We start from the raw sequence: 23,798 nt of genomic DNA, 5'->3' as shown, positions 1-23,798 counted from the left end.
TTGTTCTCTTGTACTGCAACTGGATCTACAGTAGGATTCTCATTGTGCTCTTGTACTATAACTGTATCTTGAACAAATAATAGGCACAAAGACCTGATCATTGTCAGTTATAGAATCCTCACCAAAAGCTATATTCCTAATATTTCCTTCCCTCCAAACTCAACATCCTCAAGAAATCTCACATTTCCCGCTTCAAAATAGTCCTTGATGTATGATTGTAAAACTTGTACCCTCGTGAATGCTCAGTGTAACCAACAAAGTAGCAACAAATTGTTCTTGAGTCCAATTTTCTTTCATGCGGCCTATAAGGTCGTGCCTCAGCTGGACATCCCTAAATATGCAAATGATTTATACTAGGCCTTTTTCCAGTCCAAATTTCATATGGGATTTTGTTAACTGCTTTGCTTGGCACCTTATTAAGGATGTACACTGCAGTCTTTAAATGTTCTCCCCAGAGTGATTCAGACAAAGAAGAATGACTAATCATACTTCTCACCATGTCCTTAAGGCTGCGTTTGTTTCTGAAAATAGGACAGGACAAGACACTGAGAATATGGCAAGATAAGACACTGATGGATAGAGACACAAAATTTTGTGTTCTTGTATTCTGTTTGGTGATAAACTAGCATTTTTTTTCATTCAAAAAATTGAGATGAAAAATATAATAATAAAAAAATATAATTATGAAAAATTAACAAAAATAATGAAAAAAATGAAAAATAAGTTGTGTCCCTTGTTAGTGTCTCCGTGTCCTTCCTGTCAGGATGGACACAAAATACACTAATTCAGTGTCTCTGGACACACTGTCTCTATCCATGTCTCTTTTGTCAAAAATAATTTTGTGTCTCTGTGTCCATGTCTCAGTGTCCTGTCTCTGTAAACGAACGTAGCCTAAGAGTTCGATTCCTTCTCTCTGCAACACCATTCATGCTAGGTTTGCCTAGCATTGTGTATTGCGGAACAATACCACACTCCTCTAGGAAAAGAGCAAAAGGCCCAGGACATTGCTCACCTTAACCGTCATATCTTCTGTAGTATTCACCACCACAATCAGACTCGACAGCTTTAATTTTCTTTCCAAGTTGAAGTTCAACTTCAACTTTGAAAGACTTGAAATCATCCAAGGTTTGGGATTTTTCATGAATTAAATATAGATACCCGTAACGAGAGTAATCATCTATGAACGTAATAAAGTACCGTTATCCACTCCAAGAGACAGTAGGGAATGGGCCACATATATCGGTATGTATCAGTTTTAAGACATCTTTAGCACTCTCGGCACCTAATTTCTTTCCGTTTGTCCTTTTTTCTTTTATGCACTCAATGCAGACTTCAAAGTTTGCCAAATTTAGGGTTTCAAAAATTTCATCCGACACAAGCCTCTGAATTCTCTGTTTAGAGATGTGGCCTAGGCGTTTGTGCCATAATGATGGCAAATTCTCATTTAGTTTTTGTTTTGTACACGTTTACAGTACTTCATAATTATAGGAATTTAAATCAAACCTATATATAGATTATCGACCAAACAACCAGAGTAAATATTATTCGAATTATAAAAGAGACTGACTTTATTGTTTCTGAATGAACAAAAATAACCTGATTTATCCAAACGAAAAATATAAACTAAATTCCGTCTAAATGACGGTGCATAAAATGTCTCTAATAAATCCAAGTAAAATTCACTCGTTGAACATAATCTAAAGGTTCCTATAACTTTGACTGCAACTATATTCGTCTGCCTCATAGATGTATCGTTCAACATCACTTGGTGGTCGGCTCCACAGGCAACCTTGTATAGTAACACTTATATGAGTAGTTACAGCAGAATCTACCTACCAAGTATCAACAGGTGCATAACTTAAACTAGTCTCAGAACAAACGAAAGTAAGAATTATACCCTTCTTTATATGCCAAGTGACATATTTGGTACAATCCTTCTTCATGTGTCCCACCTTCTTACAGAAGAAACAAGTTAAAACTTGATCTTGTTTCTTAACATTTTTTTGCTGAGAAGGCATATCTGTAGTAGTATCACGCTTTCTTTTATACTGAGAAAATGAAGCCATGTGAGTACTTTCAGTCTTATCTTGCTGCTCTCTTATTCTTGTACACAGTGATATATAAGCTCATTTAATGATCAAGTGTCATTCAGAGTGTTATAACTCACTTTGAATTGTCCAAAGTATACAGGAAGGGAGATCAAAATAAAATGCACGAGTAAGTTTTCAGACAACTCTAACTTTAGTGCTTTTAATTTTGAAGCAAGATGAGACATTTCCATAAGGTACTCCCTTATGTTCCTTTTACCTTTATACCTCATGGAGACAAGTTTGCTCAAAAGGCTACTTGCCTTTGCGTTTTTATTCTTAGCAAAGAATTTTTCAACATCTTTTAGGAACTGTTTGGCATCTTTATCCTCAGTAATTGAGCCCCGAAATATCTCAGGAATTGAGCGCTTCATAATCATAACGCTCATTCGATTGGATATCTCCCACTTCTCTATTTTAACCTCATTGAGATTTTCTAAAATGGAAGTGGATTTCTTCTTTCGAAAGAGCTGTATCCATATTTATACAACTGAGGACAATCTCCATGGTATCCTTCTAAACTTTAAAGTTTGAACTATTCAGCATAGGAATACTACTAATTTGTGCAGAAATATTGGTAACTAAAGCCATAGTTTCTGGATTAGAACAAAAGGAACATGTAGTAAACATTAGTTAAATAATGGGGAAAAGTCCATATTGAGATATCTAGAACAACATTAATTTTCAATCTTTGGATAGAAAAATTAACGGTAAGTGATACTCTCATTGCAGTAATCAAATATTGTCAAAATTCCTGTCACATATTAAGCCTTTTTTTGGAACTTAAATTTCGCAAACTATTTATTACGGCATATATTTTATATTAATTGGCCAAATAATAATCTTCCTTTGGGCCGATTATTGACCACATAATTAATAGAAAATAAACAAAAGTGTGTAATGCTTATTATTTGGTCAAACAATAAACTTCTTTTGGACCGATTATTATTCGCATAAATAATAAGTATTACTTTATTCTTAATTAGCTACCCAAAGACAAATATGTATTTACCATCAATATGTGTATGTAATTCGTTTAAATACTGACTTTTTTTTTTGGGCTGACCAATATTTACATGAATTACATATCACCATATTCCTAATGTTTTGAATAAATCAATTTTCACAAAAGAGGCTACTTTGGCAGCATAATGTTCAATCAATTTATTCCAAAACTAAATCTGTATAAAATAGGTGGGTATAATAATACCCAAATCGTTACTAATTTCTTTATATAACAATAAAAAATACTTAAATTTCAAAAGGAATTAAATCTTAATGGTGTCTTTTCAGTTCTTAAAAAAAAGATATAATTATAACTGTTTAACAAATTCATATGGCAAATTTTTTTGATCCATTAAGATTAGAATCAATCATTATGATTCAATCCATACAAAACAAAAAAAATAATAATAAATTTGCCAAAAAAATGAATCCATATAGAATGGTATAAAAAAAAAGGTAAACAAACAAAGAACCTTTTTTATTTAAAAAAAAATTGGATTCACAGATTAAATCATAGTGCATACAATATACTAATTCTATGGATGTGCAGTGTCCATAATCAAGAAATTAATTAAATTTTTCTAATTTTACTAATTAACAGCTCTAATATTTGGAATCGAAACATTGACAAAAAATGATATGCACATATATAAAAGAATGCAATATTTTTTTAAAATATACCTTTTGTATTTTTTATGTGCTCTTCATGTACTATTTGTGTACTTTTTATGTGCTTTTTATATATTATTTTAGTTTGATTAATATGTGCTACGCAATCCAAAAGCAGCACATATTTGAATTTAATTTCACAACTTCAAAGTAAGATTCAAATTAAAATAAAATAAATTTATAATTTCTTAATGATTTAACTATAGACGACTCTGATACTATTTGTTAGAATTTTCTCAACCCAAAGATTATCTATGTTAAATCATTAAGAAAGAAAATACTAGATTCGGAAGTGTACCTGAATTCATAAACATAAATTATACGATCGGAAAATTTTGGATCTTGTGGTTCTTTCGATCTTTCTCAACCAAAGCCTTCTGTATTCCTAGGCGGCTGAATTGCAACTCTTTTAATGGAAAAAGAGTACCAAAGGCGGCTTTGGTATCACTTATTGGAGACCGAAACCCTGAAGGCCTATTTATATTTGAGTATGGCACACATTAAACCCTAGAGGCCAAATAAAATAGTATCTAAAGTCCAAAAGATAATATATCTAAAATCCAAAGGATAATTATTTAAAGAACAAAAGATAATATCTGGTTTTATTCTCATTTAATTCCAAATTAAAAGTAATAATGACTTATTTAATTTAGCATTTATAACAATAAATAAAATCACCATTATATAAGTCATTTAACTTAAAATAGCATAATTTGTGATTATAATTAATATATGTATTGCCCACAAACATATTAAGAAATTAAAATAATTTCCTAACACACCAAAGCAGCTAAAGTACAACTGTATAAGGAGAGAGAGAGAGTTACGGGAAGAAGCTTGAGGATGGCAGCAATAGCCGCTAACGAGTGAAGTAAAAAAATTGAGAAGAGAAGATCCATTCTCTTTAAATTGAGGGTGGTAAGAAAGTAAATTTGTGTGATGGTAGTAGCTCAAAGGATGGGTGGTAATGAATACATAGAATATCTCAACTCTAATTCTATTCATTCTAATATCTGTAAATTATTAAAAAATATAATATTATTATATAATTTAATAATAATTTAAAGTAAAATTAATTTTTATATAAAAAATATTAAATTATTGTCAATAATATTAAAAAACAAAAAATTATTAAAATTTTTTATTTAATATTTATTAATTATTATAATAATTAATAAATATTAAATAAAATAAATTATAATTATTTTTGATTAATTTTTTTTGCCAAATATTTTCGATTATTAACAGAGCGCAGCCAAACATTTCTATTAAATGATAATGCATAATTGAATGGAGGTACAAAAATCTTTGACTGATAATAAAACAAAATTAAATCATCTTAATAAATGGTAGATAAAATTAAGGTTCGTTTGAATATGTTTATAAATTTTTTTATAATTTATGAAAAGATATAGTATTAATGTTTGGTCTAATTTTTAAAATTAAATTACAACTTTTTAAAAAGTTATTTTAATATTTATAAAGCAGTTAAAAAAATAATTTCTCTCATAATAAAAATTTTTTTATCATTCTTCTCTTAAAATAAGTATTTTTAAAACTAAAAAATCAAATACAAAATAACTTATTTATAAATTACTTTTAATATAAACATTTATTATTTAAACTATTTTTTTAAAATAAATTTAATAAATTATTTATCCAAATTAAACCTAAATCACTACACCACAATCAAGTACTTCCAAGTAACTCTTTCTATATACAAATGAAACAAATGCATTTAAAATGAGGAATAAATAGATGACATCAAGATTTTAAATTTATAAATAAATATATTTTGAAAAAAAATCACTAGTGCAGCATCATATTTATTGGATTATAACAGCTTTAGGATTGTTTTTTTCATAAGACTAAACTCAAGAAATTGATTAATTAATAGAATAAATGCATATTGACGTTTTATAGGCGTCTTCATAACTAAATGCTAATTAAAGTGAAACAACACTTCTAATTTATTTATTTCTGTCTAAAAGATCACACACATATATATATATATATATATATATATATATATATATTTAAATTAATTAAACTAAATAATATATATAATAAATTAACTATAATTATTTAACTCAATAAAATAAGTTAAATAAATAAAAATGTCTTATAAATATGTCATATAAAAATTATAATACTTTTAAAAATCATTAATCAAAATATATATAAAAAATAATGTAAATTAAAAAAAAATAATTCATTTATTTTAGCCAATTCAAATAATTAATTAACTATAATTAATGTGGTCAAATATAATATTAAATTATATTTATCTTAATCAAATCAAACAAATAATTAATTATAACACTTTTAAAAATTATTAATCAAAATACATAAGATAAAAAATTAATATAAATTAAAATAAAATTAATTAATTTATTTAATTTAAATTAAATAATTAATATAATTAATTAATTATAATTAATATAGTCAAATAAAATATTTAATAATTTCATATTTATTTCAATAAAATTAAATAAATAAAACACCTTCAAAATATGTCATGTCAATTATGTTAATAATTAAAAAAATTAATTTTAATAATATATAATAAATAATTTATAGATAGATAATAAATTATATTCATCTGATCAACAAAATATATATATATATATATATATATATATTGTTAAATCAATTTATTTAATAAGTTGTTTGTAGAAGTAACATATTAAATATTAATTAAAGGGATTGAAATTTAAATATTTAAATCAAAAGAAGAAACATTTATAATTTTTCAAAGATAAGAACTATTTTAACTTTATTTTATAATATTAAATAAAAAAATCGGCCAATAATATTAAATACCAACATTTAAAAAATTATTGAATTTGTAAAAATCAAAACAGATTTGTTAGCAGAAGAATTTGTCTATGATAAAAACAACGAGATTTATAAATACTAAGATAAAATTGTAAAAGAATCATTATAATGTGAGTAGTATTTCTTCTTTTTTAACTAAATCAATTTATTTAGGAGGAGTGCTAGGGTAAGTAATTTTTGTGATTTGTAATCATTAAATAGTCATCAATGATAATTTTAATGGTGTGAGATTAATGTGAGATTTCATTCAACGGTTCACTTTTCTTTGCTGGTTATATACTGGCCAAAATTTAATAAAGTTGCAGCTACCTATACTTTTCCTTTATTTAATAAGTTGTTTTTAGAAATAATATATTTAATTAAAAAATTACAGTATAAATATTTAAATCAAAATAAAAAATTAATTTTTTTTCAAAAATAAAAATTATATAATTTTATTTTATACATATTAAATAAAAAATCTGTCAACAATAATGTGAGATAACGGCCTTTAATTATCTTAAGAAGACCCAATTTATTATTGTCATTATAATAACATTAATTCTGCTTGGTAAACAACATAGAATTTGCCAACGTTTTTTTAGAGGTGTCTTTTATGGAGGCTTTTTTTATGTGTCTGTGTCTTCTTTTTTGTTTTATTGTTTGTGTATTTTTGTATACTTTTATATATTATTTGTAAATTTATATACTCTTTTGGAGACGATGACATGGATTAAAAACGTATATTTTAAAAATTTTAAAAAGGAGTTTGGGAGAGGGTATGGCGAACTCTATAATTTTTATAAAGTTCACCGCCAGGGATACGGCGAACTTGCTAGTTTTTATAGAGTTCGCCATGGGGTGCGACGAACTTGCCCAAATACAAAAAAAAAACGTGCATTTCGGTAAATAAAGCTTAAAAATGGGTTTTAAAAAAATAAATATTTTTTATAATTTATATTAAAAAAAATTCTGTAGAGGTGTCTTTTTTGTATTAGATGTGTCTGATAATGGAAGTGTCTTTAGCGTAAGTACCACGGTGACAACGGTATTTTATGGGTCTAAAAGAAAGACGGACGCTGATCATAATAACCTTGTGGGTAGTTATTTAACATAATTTTTATTATTCAATTTTTTCATTAATGTTATTTTTTAAAATTTAATTTATTAAAATAATTTAAAATTATTAATTATTAATTGATTCGTAAAAAATTGACAGATTGATTTTTGGTGTCAAATACTTTTTCTATAACATATTGGGTTTTATTTTTTTTTTCAAGAGCCTATAAATAGACTGATCATCAATAGACTTAATTACTCATATTCTTTCAAGAAAACAAGAAAATACAAATTGATTTTGACAAGATGACTACTAATAGTGTGTCAAAAATTTTCTTTTGCATTCTTTTCGTGGCTTTATTTTTTATTTCAGGTACTGACATTTATCTTATTTTTTTTCATAATTTATTTTATAATGAATAAAAATACTTGAAAGCAGGCACAAACCCAGTAATCACAATGAAGGGGAATTTGCTCCCATTGTATTTTTTTTTTTTTTTAAATAGTTATATATAATGTACTCTCATTTTAAATTTTAAATGATTTCACAAAAAATAAATTAATCTAATTAGTCAAAGTCATAAATTTTTTTTATTATTATTTGGACTATTATTTAACCTAATCAAATTTAATTCTTATGCCGTCACTTCTTTATTCTCTTAAACCCTCTTCTTATTTTTATTTTTTCAACCTTCGTTTTCTATTCCTTGTTTAGTGGTTATCTTCTCTTCACCAAAAGATAAATTTTAAATTCTCCGTGCTTTTTTTATATAGTTCTCCATGACTCTATATATCTTCCAATTTCATTGTTTCTCTTTTCGATATTTTTAATTGCAAATTTTAATTCAAATAATTATATTTTAGGTATTAATCTGATGTTTTATTCTCTTCTTGACTTTATATATTTTATTTTATTCTCAATTTATTCATCTTTATTACTTATTTTTTATCTTTTGTTCTATTATATATACTTATGTTGCATATAAAATTCTAAAATGAATTAATTAATTTACTAATTTAGAATATATTTTTTATTTTTAGAAATAATAAAAAAATATTTTAATTATAATACATAATTAAAAAAATGATTAAAATCTTTCATCTAATATTATATTAAAAATAAATTAAAAATATATAATAAATTTAATTATTTTGAAAAGAAAGAAAGAAAGAAATTATAAATTATTTTTATTATTTTATATAAACGTACTTTTTATATACAGATTTAATTTTTTTAGTATTTATATATAATTTTAGTTTCAAATTATAAATATTAGTGTATTATTAAGCACTAATGTATTAATTGATTCAGTCTTTTATTATTAAATGTATATAAAAAAATTAGTTAGGATAACAAATTATCTATAATTTAATTAAAATATTTTAAGTTCAAGTTTTAGAAATAAAAAAATATTTTTTTATAAATTATATATAATGAATAGTATTTTAAGAATGAAAATATTTACTAAGTTTTTTTTAATTTTTATATTTTCATATAATTAACAATATTTAACAAAATTGATTTTAGTATATATATTTTTGTCATTATTCTTAAAATTTTTGGATCCATCACTGTTTGAAAGCAACTTTTTTGTTATAAAAGTTATGATATTATATTATAAAATTATTTATTTTAAGTATTTAAACAATTAAATACAGATACATAAATGATTATACTTAACTAAATGAATATAAAATATATTTAAATATTATATTAATTTATCAATTTTGTTAATTATTGCAGACGCAAGCAATGTCAATATGAAGTTGGATCATTATTGTGAGAAAATAATATCATGTGATAGTGGATTTTGTCGCCATTTCTGTATCATACTTAATGACTTTCAACGTTGGGAGTGCAATTCCACAAGTGGTTGCTGCTGCTATAGTGATGGTTAACTTAAGGGCTCTTCACCTTATGTTTGTTCATATATATATATATATATATATATATATATATATATAATTGAATGAACACATCTTTTTATGTATTTTTTGATAAAAATAAACAAGTGGAGAATCAATAAAATAAAAAAATATTAAAGTTTTTTTGCTTTAATACGATATATGATTAATTATTATAAAATTAAATTTTATTACTTTTTCTTTTTAAAATAAATTTTTATTTTTAAATTTAATTTTATCTAGAATAATTAGTTCACTCTTTTATTAGAGATTTTATTAAATAGAAAGAAAGAATATAATTTGAATAAAATATTACTCGAATAAAATAAATAAAATAAGACTCTATTTGACTATTTGAATGAATTTTTATTTGATAATTAGTTTAATTTTTAAGTTCTTAAAGTAATTTCTAAAATTGAATCTACGCACTAAAATAGTCATAGGTTCTAATTGCAATATATTATGGTCTCCAAAATTGAATTATAAGCACTATAATAGATCTCAGATAAGACCAAAAAAAATATATTTAGATCCTAGATCTTTTTTTCGTTGTGATTCAACAATTTTAACTTTGAGCTTATCCCACAGTATTCGAGATGCGTAAGAATACGCATTTTTATAAAACCTTACCTTTTATGTATTTTCGTAAATAAAGGAGACAAAAATGAAAATTACTAATACCATTTGTTATAGAACAAAGAAAAAAATATATCTTCAAATACACACAGCTGAAAGAGTCCAGCAGTAAAAATAACACAAATATTAACACAAGAACAATATAGAAGCGCTCACAATACAATATGGCAGCAACTATGAGTAAGCAAATATAGCAAGTAAAGTAATAACAAGAATATACCGAGATTTTAACGTGAAAAATCTCCCTCAATGTAAGAGATAAAAATCACGAGTCATTCGGATCAATGAAATAGCTCCATTATAATCAAATAAGGTACAAGAGAGTCTCAAACAAAGCACAAAAATGTGCATATAACCAGTCAAAACATTAAAGCACCAAAGCTTACAAATGAGAAGCAAGAAGACAAAAAATATCCAAAAAATAGAGCTACTGTTTGAAGCCTATTTCTCCCTATGTAAACCTTCAATAAACATCTCCACCGTTCATAATGAAGAACAAGATAAGAAGAAGCTACAGTCCAAAGTTTACGTCGATCCAATGGTGAAAGAATGAGAAACTGTTGTTTAAAGATTGCTGCTTTGTGTAAAATTGGAAAACCTATTTTCTCTCTTGCGAAGCCAATTTCTCCCACTGCAGACTTCCAATCAACATCCCCAGCATCCAGAATGAAGAACAAAATGATGGAAACACATAGTTCAAATTTCAAATTGATCCAACAGTGAACGAATGAGAAACTTCTATTTGAAATTTATTGCTTTGCATAAAAATGGAAATTCTATTTTTTCTCTCCTATCTCACTTTGATAGCTACGCTCTCTACCTCTCAATGTCCCCAAAATCTGATTAAGGTTGTGACACAATGGGTGCAAAAGAGACACTCCAAAAATTGGGCTTAGGCCTCACAAAGGAAAGAAAAAAAAGCCCAATAAATCTCTCCCTTCTCGACTAGGTGGAGGCCTTCGCTATTCCAGCGATCAAACAACATGTTTCAAGCTTATATCTTGACAATGCTTTTGTCATCATATCAGTACCATTATCATCAGTGTGAACTTTCTCAAGTTCCAACAACTAGGAATCTAACACATCCCGTATCCAGTGATACCTAACATTAATATGTTTATATCTTACATGAGAAGTAGAATTCTTGGCAAGATGAATAGCACTTTGACTATCACACAACAACACATAACGATCTTGCTTGAAACCAAGTGCTACAAGAAACTTCTTCATCCACAACAACTCTTTACATGCTTCAGTTATTGCAATAAATTCTGCCTTTGTGGTAGAAAGTGTAACACACTTTTGTAACCTTGACTACTATGAAATAGCTCCCCCTGCAAACTTGACCAAATAACCTCAAGTAGACTTTCGAGAATAAATATCTTTTGCCTTGTCTGCATTAGTAAAGCCAACTAGCAAAGATTTCTCACCATCAAAACCCAAACTCAAGGTAGCTATACCTTTGAGATATCTCATAATCCATTTAACAGTATTTCAATATTCTTTACCTGGATTAGAGAGTAAACGACTCACAGTACCAACCGCATGAGCAATGTCTGGTCTAGTACACACCATAGTATACATCAAGCTTCCAACAACTGAGGCATAAGGAATTTTATTCATTGCTTGTTTCTCTTCATTTGTGGTTGAACATTGCTTGGTACTCAACTTAAAATGAGGAGCAAAAGAACTAGTAACACATTTGGCATCATTCATGCCAAACCTTTGAAGCACTTTCTTTATGTACTTCTCTTGTGACAAATAAAGCTTCTTGGAATCTCTATAACGAGTAATAATCATGCCCAAAATCTGTTTGGCAGGACCCAAGTCCTTCATAGCAAAGAACTTGCTCAACTATTTCTTCAACTCATTAATCCTCAAAGCATTCTTACCTACAATCAAAATATCATCCACTAAAGCAAAATAATGATAAAATCACCATTAGAAAATTTTTTCACAAATATACAATGATCAGAAATTATCTTACGGTAACCATGCTCCCCCATAATAAATTCAAACTTCTTGTACCACTGACTTGGAGCTTACTTCAACCTATAAAGGCTCTTCTTAATCTTGCACACAAAATTTTCTTTTCCTTTAACAACAAAGCCCTCCGGTTGCTCCATGTAGATCTCCTTGTCAAAATCACCATGAAGAAAAGCTGTCTTCATAACTATTTGCTCAATCTCCAAATCAAGAGACGTTGCTAATCCAAGCACAGCATGAATAGATGACATCCTCACAGCAGGAGAAAAGATCTCCTTGTAATCAACACCTTTTCTCTAGTTAAAGCCTCTAACAACCAATCTAGCTTTATTCCGAGGTTTAGAATTGTGTTCTTCATTCTTGATTTTGAATACCCATTTGTTCTTTAAAACTTGCATACCCTTCAGTAGCTTCACCAACTCATAGGTATCATTCAAGTAAGGACTTCATTTCTTCTTGCATAGCTTTAAGCCATTGAGCCTTGCTTTCATCTTCAACAGCCTCTCCAAAACATTCAGGTTTTCCCCCATCAGTCAACAAAACAAACTCATGTGGAGAATATCTTGACAAAGGCTTTCTTTCTCTTGTAGATCTTCTAAGTGTATTTGCAGGAATTTTTAAAACTAGTTCTTCATCTTGATCATTGATGAGCGGATAATTTATACGCTTTTTGGCATTGTTTTTAGTATGTTTTTGGTATGATATAGTTAGTTTTTAGTATATTTTTATTAGTTTTTAGTTAAAATTTACTTTTCTGGACTTTACTATGAGTTTGTGTGTTTTTCTGTGATTTCAGGTATTTTCTGGCTGAAATTGAGGGACCTGAGCAAAAATCTGATTCAGAGACTAAAAAGGACTGCAGATGCTGTTGGATTCTGACCTTCCTGCACTCGAAGTGGATTTTCTGGAGCTACAGAAGCCCAATTGGCGCGCTCTCAACGGCGTTGGAAAGTAGACATCCTGGGCTTTCCAGCAATATATGATAGTCCATACTTTGCCCAAGATTTGATGGCCCAAACTGGCGTTCAAAGTCACCCTCAGAAATCCCAGCGTTAAACGCTGGAACTGGCACCCAAATGGGAGTTAAACGCCCAAACTGGCATAAAAGCTGGCGTTTAACTCCAAGAAGAGTCTCTACACGAAAATGCTTCATTGCTCAGCCCAAGCACACACCAAGTGGGCCTGGAAGTGGATTTTTATGTCATTTACTCATCTCTGTAAACCTTAGGCTACTAGTTTTCTATAAGTAGGACCTTTTACTATTGTATTGAGATATCTGGGTAGCTATCTTCATTTTTATGCTATCTTAGATCATTGGGAGGCTGGCCTCACGGCCATGCCTAGACCCTGTTCTTATGTATTTTCAACGGTGGAGCTTCTACACACCATAGATTAAGGTGTGGAGCTCTGCTGTACCTCGAGTATTAATGCAATTACTATTGTTCTTCTATTCAATTCCGCTTGTTCTTGTTCTAAGATATCACTTGTTCTTCAACTTGATGAATGTGATGATCCGTGACACTCATCATCATTCTCACCTATGAACGTGTGACTGACAACCACCTCCGTTCTACCTTCGATTGGGTGAATATCTCTTGGATTCCTGATTGCACGATGCATGGTTGATCGCCTGACAACCGAGTGCTCGCCTGACAACCGAGCCAACCATTCCGTGAGATCAGAGTCTTCGTGGTATAGGCAAGAACTGATGGCGGCATTCAAGAGAATCCGGAAGGTCTAACCTTGTCTGTGGTATTCTGAGTAGGATTCAATGATTGAATGACTGTGACGTGCTTCAAACTCCTAGCAGGCGGGGCGTTAGTGACAGACGCAAAAGAATCGATGGATTCTATTCCGGCCTGACCAAGAACCGACAGATGATTATCCATGCTGTGACAGAGCATAGGCAACGTTTTCACTGAGAGGATGGGAGGTAGCCATTGACAACGGTGAAACCCTACATGAGCTTGCCATGGAAAGGAATAAGAAGGATTGGATGAAGACAGTAGGAAAGCAGAGAGACGGAAGGGAAGGCATCTTCATGCGCTTATCTGAAGTTCCTACCAATGAATTACATAAGTATCTCTATCTTTATCTTTATGTTTTATGCGTTCATCACCATATCCATTTGAGTTTGCCTGACTAAGATTTACAAGATGACCATAGCTTGCTTCATACTAACAATCTCCGTGGGATCAACCCTTACTCGCGTAAGGTTTATTACTTGGACGACCCAGTGCACTTGCTGGTTAGTTGTGCGAAGTTGTGTAATGCCATGGTATTGAGCTACCAAGTTTTTGGGGTTCATGACCGGGGATTATGAGAGTTGTGAAAAGTATTGTTCACAATTTCGCGCACCAAGTTTTTGGCGCCGTTGCCGGGGATTGTTCAGTTTGGACAACTGAAGGTTCATCTTGTTGCTTAGATTAGGTATTTTTTTCTTCGAAATTCTTGAAGATGAATTCTAGAGTTTCATGATGATTTGTTGAAATCTGGCTGGCTGTGAAGCCATGTCTAATTTCATTGGACCGAGGTTTCAACTTATCATCACAAGAGCTTGTTGATTTTTATCAATCTTGCTTTTGGAGCAGTGATCTGCTAAGGCTTGGCTGGCCTTTGGCCATGTCTAGTGTTTTGGACCGAAGCTTTTCTTTGAAAGCTTGGCTGGCTGTGAAGCCATGTCTAATTCCTGGACCGAAGTCTTAGACTAGCATTGCACTGATTCCTGGAATTCTCATTAAGAATTTTGATATCTTTTTCCACTTAATTTTCGAAAAACACAAAAAAATCAAAAAAATCATAAAATCCAAAAATTTCTTGTTTGAGTCTAGTGTCTCATCTTAAGTTTGGTGTCAATTGCATGCATTCATTCATGTGTCTTAAGGATCTTCAAGTAATTCTTGATGATTTTCGTGCTCTGATCTTTGAATTCTATTGACTTGAGTGTTTTGTGTGTCTCATATGCATTCTCATTTTGTTAGTGTCAGTAGTATACAAACTGCTAAGTTTGGTGTCTTGCATGCATTTTTTTTTATTCTTGTTGCATTTTGATTTGTCCTTATTATTAAAAATCCAAAAATATTTTTAATTTGTGTCTTTTCAAGTCAATAATACAGATAATTGAAGATTCAGAACATTCAGCAGAGGAATTGCACAGAAAAAGCTGGGCGTTCAAAACGCCCAGTGAAGAAGGACAGACTGGCGTTTAAACGCCAACCAGGGTACCTGGTTGGGCGTTTAACGCCCAAAAGGGTAGCATTTTGGGCGTTAAACGCCAGAATGTGCACCATTCTGGGCGTTTAATGCCAGGATGGCACAAGGGGGAAGATTTTGTTTTCAAATCAAATTTTTTTCAGGTTTTCAAAGTTTTTCAAAATCAAATCTTTTTCAAATCATATCTTTTCAATCAAATCTTTTTCAAAATCAATTTCTTTCTATTTTCAAAGATACTTGCTATCAATTAATGATTTGACTCAACATTTCAAGTATGTTGCCTTTTCTGTTGAGAAAGGTTTAATGTTTGAATCATATCTTTTCTTGTTAGACAAGTTTTTAATTTTCAAAATCAAATCTTTTTTTTAAAATGTTTTTCAAATCATATCTTCTCAATCACATTTTTTTAAAACTAATCATATCTTCTTAACCACATCTTTTTCAAAATAGTTTTCAATCAAATCTTTTTGATTTCTAATTTCAAAATCTTTTTCAAAAATCACTTGATTTCTTTTCCACTTTCATTTTTCGAAAATTAAATAATGTTTTTCAAAAATGTTTTCAAAATCTTTCACTTAATTTTCGAAAATTACTTCCCTCCTTCTCACATCCTTCTATTTATGGACTAACACTATCCCTTAATGCAAAATTCGAACTCCATTTCCTCTGATAAGTTCGAATTTTCTACTTCTGTCTTCTACTCTTCTTTTCCTCTGACACTTCAAGGAATCTCTATACTGTGACATAGAGGATTCCACATTTTCTTGTTCCCTTCTCTTTCTTATGAGCAGGAACAGAGACAAAAGCATTCTTGTTGAGGCTGATCCTGAACCTGAAAGGACCTTGAAGAGAAAGCTAAGAGAAGCTAAAGCACAACTCTCTTTAGAGGACCTGACCGAATTCTTCAAAGAAAAAGAACACATGGCAGCCGAAAACAACAACGCCAACAATGCAAGGAAGGTGCTTGGTGACTTTACTGCACCTACTCCCGACTTCTATGGGAGAAGCATCTCTATCCCTGCCATTGGAGCAAACAACTTTGAGCTTAAGCCTCAATTAGTTTCTCTAATGCAATAGAATTGCAAGTTCCATGGACTTCCATTGGAAGATCCTCATCAGTTTTTAGCTGAGTTCTTGCAAATCTGTGACACTGTTAAGACTAATGGGGTTGACCCTGAGGTCTACAGACTTATGCTATTCCCTTTTGCTGTAAGAGACAGAGCTAGAACATGGTTGGACTCTCAACCTAAAGAAAGCCTGGACTCTTGGGAAAAGCTAGTCAATGCCTTCTTGGCAAAGTTCTTTCCACCTCAAAAATTGAGTAAGCTTAGAGTGGAAGTCCAAACCTTCAGACAGAAGGAAGGAGAATCCCTCTATGAAGCTTGGGAAAGATACAAACAATTAATCAGAAAGTGTCCCTCTGATATGCTTTCTGAATGGAGCATCATAGGTATTTTCTGTGATGGTCTCTCTGAACTGTCCAAGATGTCTTTGGATAGCTCTGCTGGAGGATCTCTTCATCTGAAGAAGACGCCTACTGAGGCTCAAGAACTGATTGAAATGGTTGCAAATAACCAATTCATGTACACTTCTGAAAGAAATCCTGTGAACAATGGGACTAGTCAGAAGAAAGGAGTTCTTGAGATTGACACTCTGAATGCCATATTAGCTCAGAACAAAATATTGACTCAACAAGTCAATATGATTTCTCAAAGTCTGTCTGGAATGCAAAATGCACCAAGCAGTACTAAGGAAGCTTCATCTGAGGAAGAAGCTTATGATCCTGAGAATCCTTCAATAGAAGAGGTGAATTACATGGGAGAACCCTATGGAAACACCTATAATCCTTCATGGAGGAATCATCCAAATCTTTCATGGAAGGATCAACAGAGACCTCAACAAGGTTTCAACAATAATAATGGTGGAAGAAACAGGTTCAGCAATAGCAAACCTTTTCCATCATCTTCTCAGCAACAGATAGAGAGCTCTAAGCAGAATACCTCTGACTTAGCAACCATGGTCTCTGATCTAATCAAAACCACTCAAAGTTTCATGACTGAAACAAGGTCCTCCATTAGAAACTTGGAAGGACAAGTGGGTCAGCTGAGCAAGAAAATTACTGAACTCCCTCCTAGTACTCTCCCAAGCAATACAGAAGAAAATCCAAAAGGAGAGTGCAAGGCCATCAACATGGCCGAATTTTGGGAGGAAGAAGAGGCAGAGAACGCCACTGAGGAAGACCTCACTGGGCATCCACTGGCCTCCAATGAGTTCCCCAATGAGGAACCATGGGAATCTGAGGCTCAAATTGAGACCATAGAGATTCCATTGGACTTACTTCTGCCATTCATGAGCTCTGATGAGTACTCTTCCTCTGAAGAGGATGAGTATGTCACTGAAGAGCAAGTTGCTAAATACCTTGGAGCAATCATGAAGTTGAATGACAAGTTATTTGGAAATGAGACTTGGGAGGATGAACCTCCTTTGCTCACCAATGAACTGGATGACTTGTCTAGGCAGAAACTGCCTCAAAAGAGGCAGGATCCTGGGAAGTTTTCAATACCTTATACCATAGGCACCATGACCTTCAAGAAGGCCTTGTGTGACTTAGGGTCAAGTGTAAACCTCATGCCCCTCTCTGTAATGGAGAAGCTAGGGATCTTTGAGGTGCAAGCTGCAAAAATCTCACTAGAGATGGCAGACAACTCAAGAAAACAAGCCTATGGACTTGTAGAGGATGTTCTGGTAAAAGTTGAAGACCATTACATCCCTACTGATTTCATAGTCCTAGAGACTGGGAAGTGCATGGATGAATCCATCATCCTTGGCAGACCCTTCCTAGCCACAGCAAAGGCTGTGATTGATGTTGATAGAGGAGAGTTGATCATTCAAGTGAATGAAGAATCCTTGGTGTTTAAGGCTCAAGGATATCCCTCTGTCACCATGGAGAGGAAGCATGAAGAGCTCCTCTCAAAACAGAGCCAAACAGAGCCCCCACAGTCAAACTCTAAGTTTGGTGTTGGGAGGCCACAACCAAACTCTAAGTTTGGTGTTGAACCCCCACATTCAAACTCTAAGTTTGGTGTTGGGAGGTTCCAACATGGCTCTGAGCACCAGTGAGGCTCCATGAGAGTCCTCTGTCAAGCTAATGACATTAAAGAAGCGCTTGTTGGGAGGCAACCCAATGTTTTATAATTAACTATTTTCTTTTGTTATTTTATGTCTTTTGTAGGTTGATGATCATAAGAAGTCACAAAATCAATGAAAAAAGCAAAAACAGAATGAAAAACAGGAAGAAAAACAGCACACCCTGGAGGACGCACCTACTGGCGTTTAAACGCCAGTAAGGTTAGCAGTTGGGCGTTTAACGCCCAGTCTGGCACCATTCTGGGCGTTTAACGCCAGAAAGGGGCACCAGACTGGCGTTAAACGCCAGAAAAGGGTAAGAAGCTGGCGTTAAACGCCAGAAATGGGCACCAGCCCGGCGTTTAACGCCAGAAATGGCACAAAACGTGATTTTGCATGCCATTTGGTGCAGGGATAACTTTTCCTTGACACCTCAGGATCTGTGGACCCCACAGGATCCCCACCTACCCTACCACTCTCTCTCTTCTTCACCAATCACCTCAACACCTCTTCCCCAAAAACCCTTCACCTATCAAATCCCATCTTTCTCTTCACCACTCACATCCATCCTTCATAAAACCCCACCTACCCCACCATTCAAATTCAAACCACTTTCCCACCCAAACCCACCCTCAAATGGCCGAACATCCCTTTCCCTCTCTCCTATATAAACCCTCCTTCACTCCTTCCTTTTCACACACCTTAAACACCATTTCTCTCCCCTTTGGCCGAATACAAAGCCATTCCCTTTCTCCTCATTTCTTCTTCTTCTACTCTCTTCTTTCTTCTTTTGCTCGAGGACGAGCAAACATTTTAAGTTTGGTGTGGTAAAAGCATTGCCTTTTGTTTTTCCATAACCATTTATGGCATCCAAGGCCGGAGAAACCTCTAGAAAGAGGAAAGGGAAGGCAAAAGCTTCCACCTCCGAGTCATGGGAGATGGAGAGATTCATCTCAAGGGTGCATCAAGACCATTTCTACGAAGTTGTGGCCTTGAAGAAGGTGATCCCCGAGGTCCCTTTTTCACTCAAAAAAGGTGAATATCCGGAGATCCGACATGAGATCGAAGAAGAGGTTGGGAAGTTCTTACCAACCCCATTCAACAAGTCGGAATCTTGATGGTTCAAGAGTTCTACGCCAATGCATGGATCACCAAGAACCATGACCAAAGTGTGAACCCGAATCCAAAGAATTATCTTACTATGGTTCGGGGGAATACTTGGATTTTAGTCCGGAAAGTGTAAGGTTGGCATTCAACTTGCCTATGATGCAAGGAGATGAACATCCTTACACTAGAAGGGTCAACTTTGATCAAAGGTTGGACCAAGTCCTCACAGTCATATGTGAAGAGGGCGCCCAATGGAAGAGAGATTCAAGAGGAAAGCCGGTTCAATTAAGAAGGCATGACCTCAAGCCCGTGGCTAGAGGATGGTTAGAGTTTATACAACGCTCAATCATTCCCACTAGCAACCGGTCTGAAGTTACCATAGACCGGGCTATCATGATCCATAGCATCATGATTGGAGAAGAAATAGAGGTTCATGAGGTTATAGCCCAAGAACTCTATAAGGTGGCAGACAAGTCTTCTACCTTGGCAAGGTTAGCCTTTCCTCATCTCATTTGTCACCTCTGTTATTCAGTTGGAGTTGACATAGAGGGAGACATCCCCATTGATGAGGACAAGCCCATCACTAAGAAGAGGATGGAGCACACAAGAGATCCCACTCATCATGAGATCCCTGAGATTCCTCAAGGGATGCACTTTCCTCCACAAAACTATTGGGAGCAACTAAACACCTCCCTAGGAGAGTTGAGTTCCAACATGGGACAACTAAGGATGGAGCAACAAGAATACTCCATCATCCTTCATGAAATTAGAGAAGACCAAAGAATCATGAGGGAGGAGCAACAAAGACAAGGAAGAGACATTGAGGAGCTCAAGCACTCCATAGGATCTTCAAGAGGAAGAAAGAGCCGCCATCACTAAGGTGGACCCGTTCTTTGATTTCCTTGTTCTTTATTCTTCTGTTTTTCGAATTTTAGTGTTTATGTTTATCTATGTTTGTGTCTTGTGATCATTAGTGTCTTAGTGTCTATGCCTTAAAGTTATGAATGTCCTATGAATCCATCACCTTTCTTGAATAAAAACGTGCTTAATTGAAAAGGAAAGAATTGCATGAATTTTGAATTTTATAACAGTTTAATTATTTTGATGTGGTGGCAATATTTTTGTTTTCTGAATGTATGCTTAAACAGTGCATATGTCTTTTGAATTTGTGGTTCATGAATGTTGGCTCTTGAAAGAATGATGAAAAAGGAGACATGTTACTGAGGATCTGAAAAATCATAAAAAATGATTCTTGAAGCAAAAAAAAAGTATTTCTATTCAAAAAAAAAAATCGAAAAAAAAAATTTCGAAAAAAAAAATATAAAAGTTGTGATCCAAGGCAAAAAGAGTGTGCTTAAGAACCCTGGACACCTCTAATTGGGGACTTTAGCAAAGCTGAGTCACAATCTGAAAAGGTTCACCCAATTATGTGTCTGTGGCATGTATGTATCCGGTGGTAATACTGGAAGACAAAGTGCTTTGGGCCACAGCCAAGACTCAATAAGTAGCTGGGTTCAAGAATCATCATACTTTACTAGGAGAATCAATAACACTATCTGGATTCTGAGTTCCTAAAGAAGCCAATCATTCTGAATTTCAAAGGATAGAGTGAGATGCCAAAACTATTCAGAGGCAAAAAGCTAAAAGCCCCGCTCATCTAATTAATACTGATCTTCACAGATGTTTTTGGGATTCATTGCATATTCTCTTCTTTTTAGCTTATTTGATTTTCAGTTGCTTGAGGACAAGCAACAATTTAAGTTTGGTGTTGTGATGAGCGGATAATTTATACGCTTTTTGGCATTGTTTTTAGTATGTTTTTGGTATGATATAGTTAGTTTTTAGTATATTTTTATTAGTTTTTAGCTAAAATTCACTTTTCTGGACTTTACTATGAGTTTGTGTGTTTTTCTGTGATTTCAGGTATTTTCTGGCTGAAATTGAGGGACCTGAGCAAAAATCTGATTCAGAGACTAAAAAGGACTGCAGATGCTGTTGGATTCTGACCTCCCTGCACTCGAAGTGGATTTTCTGGAGCTACAGAAGCCCAATTGGCGCGCTCTCAATGGCGTTGGAAAGTAGACATCCTGGGCTTTCTAGCAATATATGATAGTCCATACTTTGCCCAAGATTTGATGGCCCAAACCGGCGTTCAAAGTCACCCTCAGAAATCCCAGCGTTAAACGCTGGAACTGGCACCCAAATGGGAGTTAAACACCCAAACTGGCATAAAAGCTGGCTGATGAGCGGATAATTTATACGCTTTTTGGCATTGTTTTTATATAGTTTTTAGTAAGTTTAAGCTACTTTTAGGGATGTTTTCATTAGTTTTTATGTTAAATTCACATTTCTGGACTTTACTATGAGTTTGTGTGTTTTTCTGTGATTTCAGGTAAATTCTGACTGAAATTGAGGGATTTGAGCAAAACTCTGAAAAAGGCTGACAAAAGGACTGCTGATGCTGTTGGAATCTGACCTCCCTGCACTCAAAATGGATTTTCTGGAGCTACAGAACTCCAATTGGCGCGCTCTCAACGGCGTTGGAAAGTAGACATCCAGAGCTTTCCAGCAATATATAATAGTCCATACTTTATTCGAAGATTGACGACGTAACTTGGCGTTGAACGCCAAGTACAAGCTGCTTTCTGGAGTTAAACGCCAGAAAAACGTCATGATCCGGAGTTGAACGCCCAAAACACGTCATAACTCGAAGTTCAACTCCAAGAGAAGCCTTAACTCGTGGATTGATCAAGCTCAGCCCAAGCATACACCAAGTGGGCCCCGGAAGTGAATTTATGCATCAATTACTTACTCATGTAAACCCTAGTAGCTAGTCTAGTATAAATAGGATAAGTTACTATTGTATTAGACATCTTTGGTCTCAGTTTTGTTTTATTCTTCATCCTAAGAGATCATTGATCACGTTAGGGGGGCTGGCCATTCGGCCATGCCTGAACCTCCTTTGCTTATGTATTTTCAACGGTGGAGTTTCTGCACACCATAGATTAAGGGTGTGGAGCTCTGCTGTACCTCAAGTATTAATGAAATTCTATTATCTCTTATTCAAATCTCTCTTATTCTTATTCCAAGATATTCATTCGTACCCAAGAACATGATGAATGTGATGAGTTAGATTACCCTCATTATCATTCTCACTTATGAACGCGCGTGATTGACAACCACTTCCGTTCTATATGAAACAGAGCTTGAATGCGTATCTCTTAGATTCCCCAACAGAATCTTCGTGGTATAAGCTAGATAGATGGCGGCATTTATGAGGATCCGGAAAGTCTCACCTTGTCTGTGGTATTCCGAGTAGGATCCTGGGAATCCGGAAAGTCTAACCTTGTCTGTGGTATTCCGAGTAGGATTCCGGTAATGAATGACTGTGACGTGCTTCAAACTTGTAACCTGCTGGGCGTTAGTGACAGACGCAAAAGAATCAATGGATTCTATTCCAGTAGGAGCGGGAACCAACCGGTGATTAGCCGTACTGTGACAGAGTGCGTGAGCATTAGTTTTCACTGCGAGGATGGGATGTAGCCATCAGCCATGGGTGATGCCTCCAGACGATTAGCCGTGCGACTGACAACCGCATAGGATCATTTTCCCGAGAGGATGAAAGTAGCCACAGTTGATGGTGAACCCCTATACAAAGCTTGCCATGGAAAGGAGTAAGAAGGATTGAGTAGAAGCAGTAGGAGAGCAGGCGTCCTTGGGCTCTACAGCATCTCCATCCGCTTATCTGAAATTCCCACCAATGAATCTGCATAAGTATTCTATCCCTTTTATTATTCCTTTTTATTATTTATTCCAATAATCACAATTACCCTTTAATCTGCCTAACTGAGATTTACAAGGTGACCATAGCTTGCTTCATACCAACAATCTCTGTGGGATCGACCCTTACTCACGTAAGGTTTATTACTTGGACGACCCAGTACACTTGCTGGTTAGTTGAACAGAGTTGTGAATTCAACCAGTGCCAATTTCTAAATTCCATAATTCCACAGTAGAATGCAAATCAAAGAATAGTGATCACAATTTCGTCCACCAAGTTTTTGGCGCCGTTGCCGGGGATTGTTCGAGTATGGACAACTGACGGTTCATCTTGTTGCTCAGATTAGGTAATTTTCTTTTCAAAAATCTTTTTCAAAATTTTTCTTTTATTTTTCGTTTTTCTAACCA

The 23,798-nt window shown here is 33.2% G+C and overlaps 1 non-coding gene across 1 annotated transcript; it reads right to left on the bottom strand.

Annotated features, from left to right (window-relative positions):
* Window positions 1-16,700: 16,700 nt before the first annotated feature.
* LOC112793119 (small nucleolar RNA R71) lies at window positions 16,701-16,808 on the bottom strand. The gene has a single exon (XR_003197828.1). It is a non-coding gene; the product is annotated as a small nucleolar RNA R71 (small nucleolar RNA).
* Between the last annotated feature and the right edge of the window lie 6,990 nt (window positions 16,809-23,798).

This window comes from Arachis hypogaea, chromosome 3 (genome assembly GCF_003086295.3).
Source record: "Arachis hypogaea cultivar Tifrunner chromosome 3, arahy.Tifrunner.gnm2.J5K5, whole genome shotgun sequence".
Classification (NCBI taxonomy): domain Eukaryota; kingdom Viridiplantae; phylum Streptophyta; class Magnoliopsida; order Fabales; family Fabaceae; genus Arachis; species Arachis hypogaea.
This window is presented reverse-complemented; position numbering and strand designations above follow the sequence as displayed.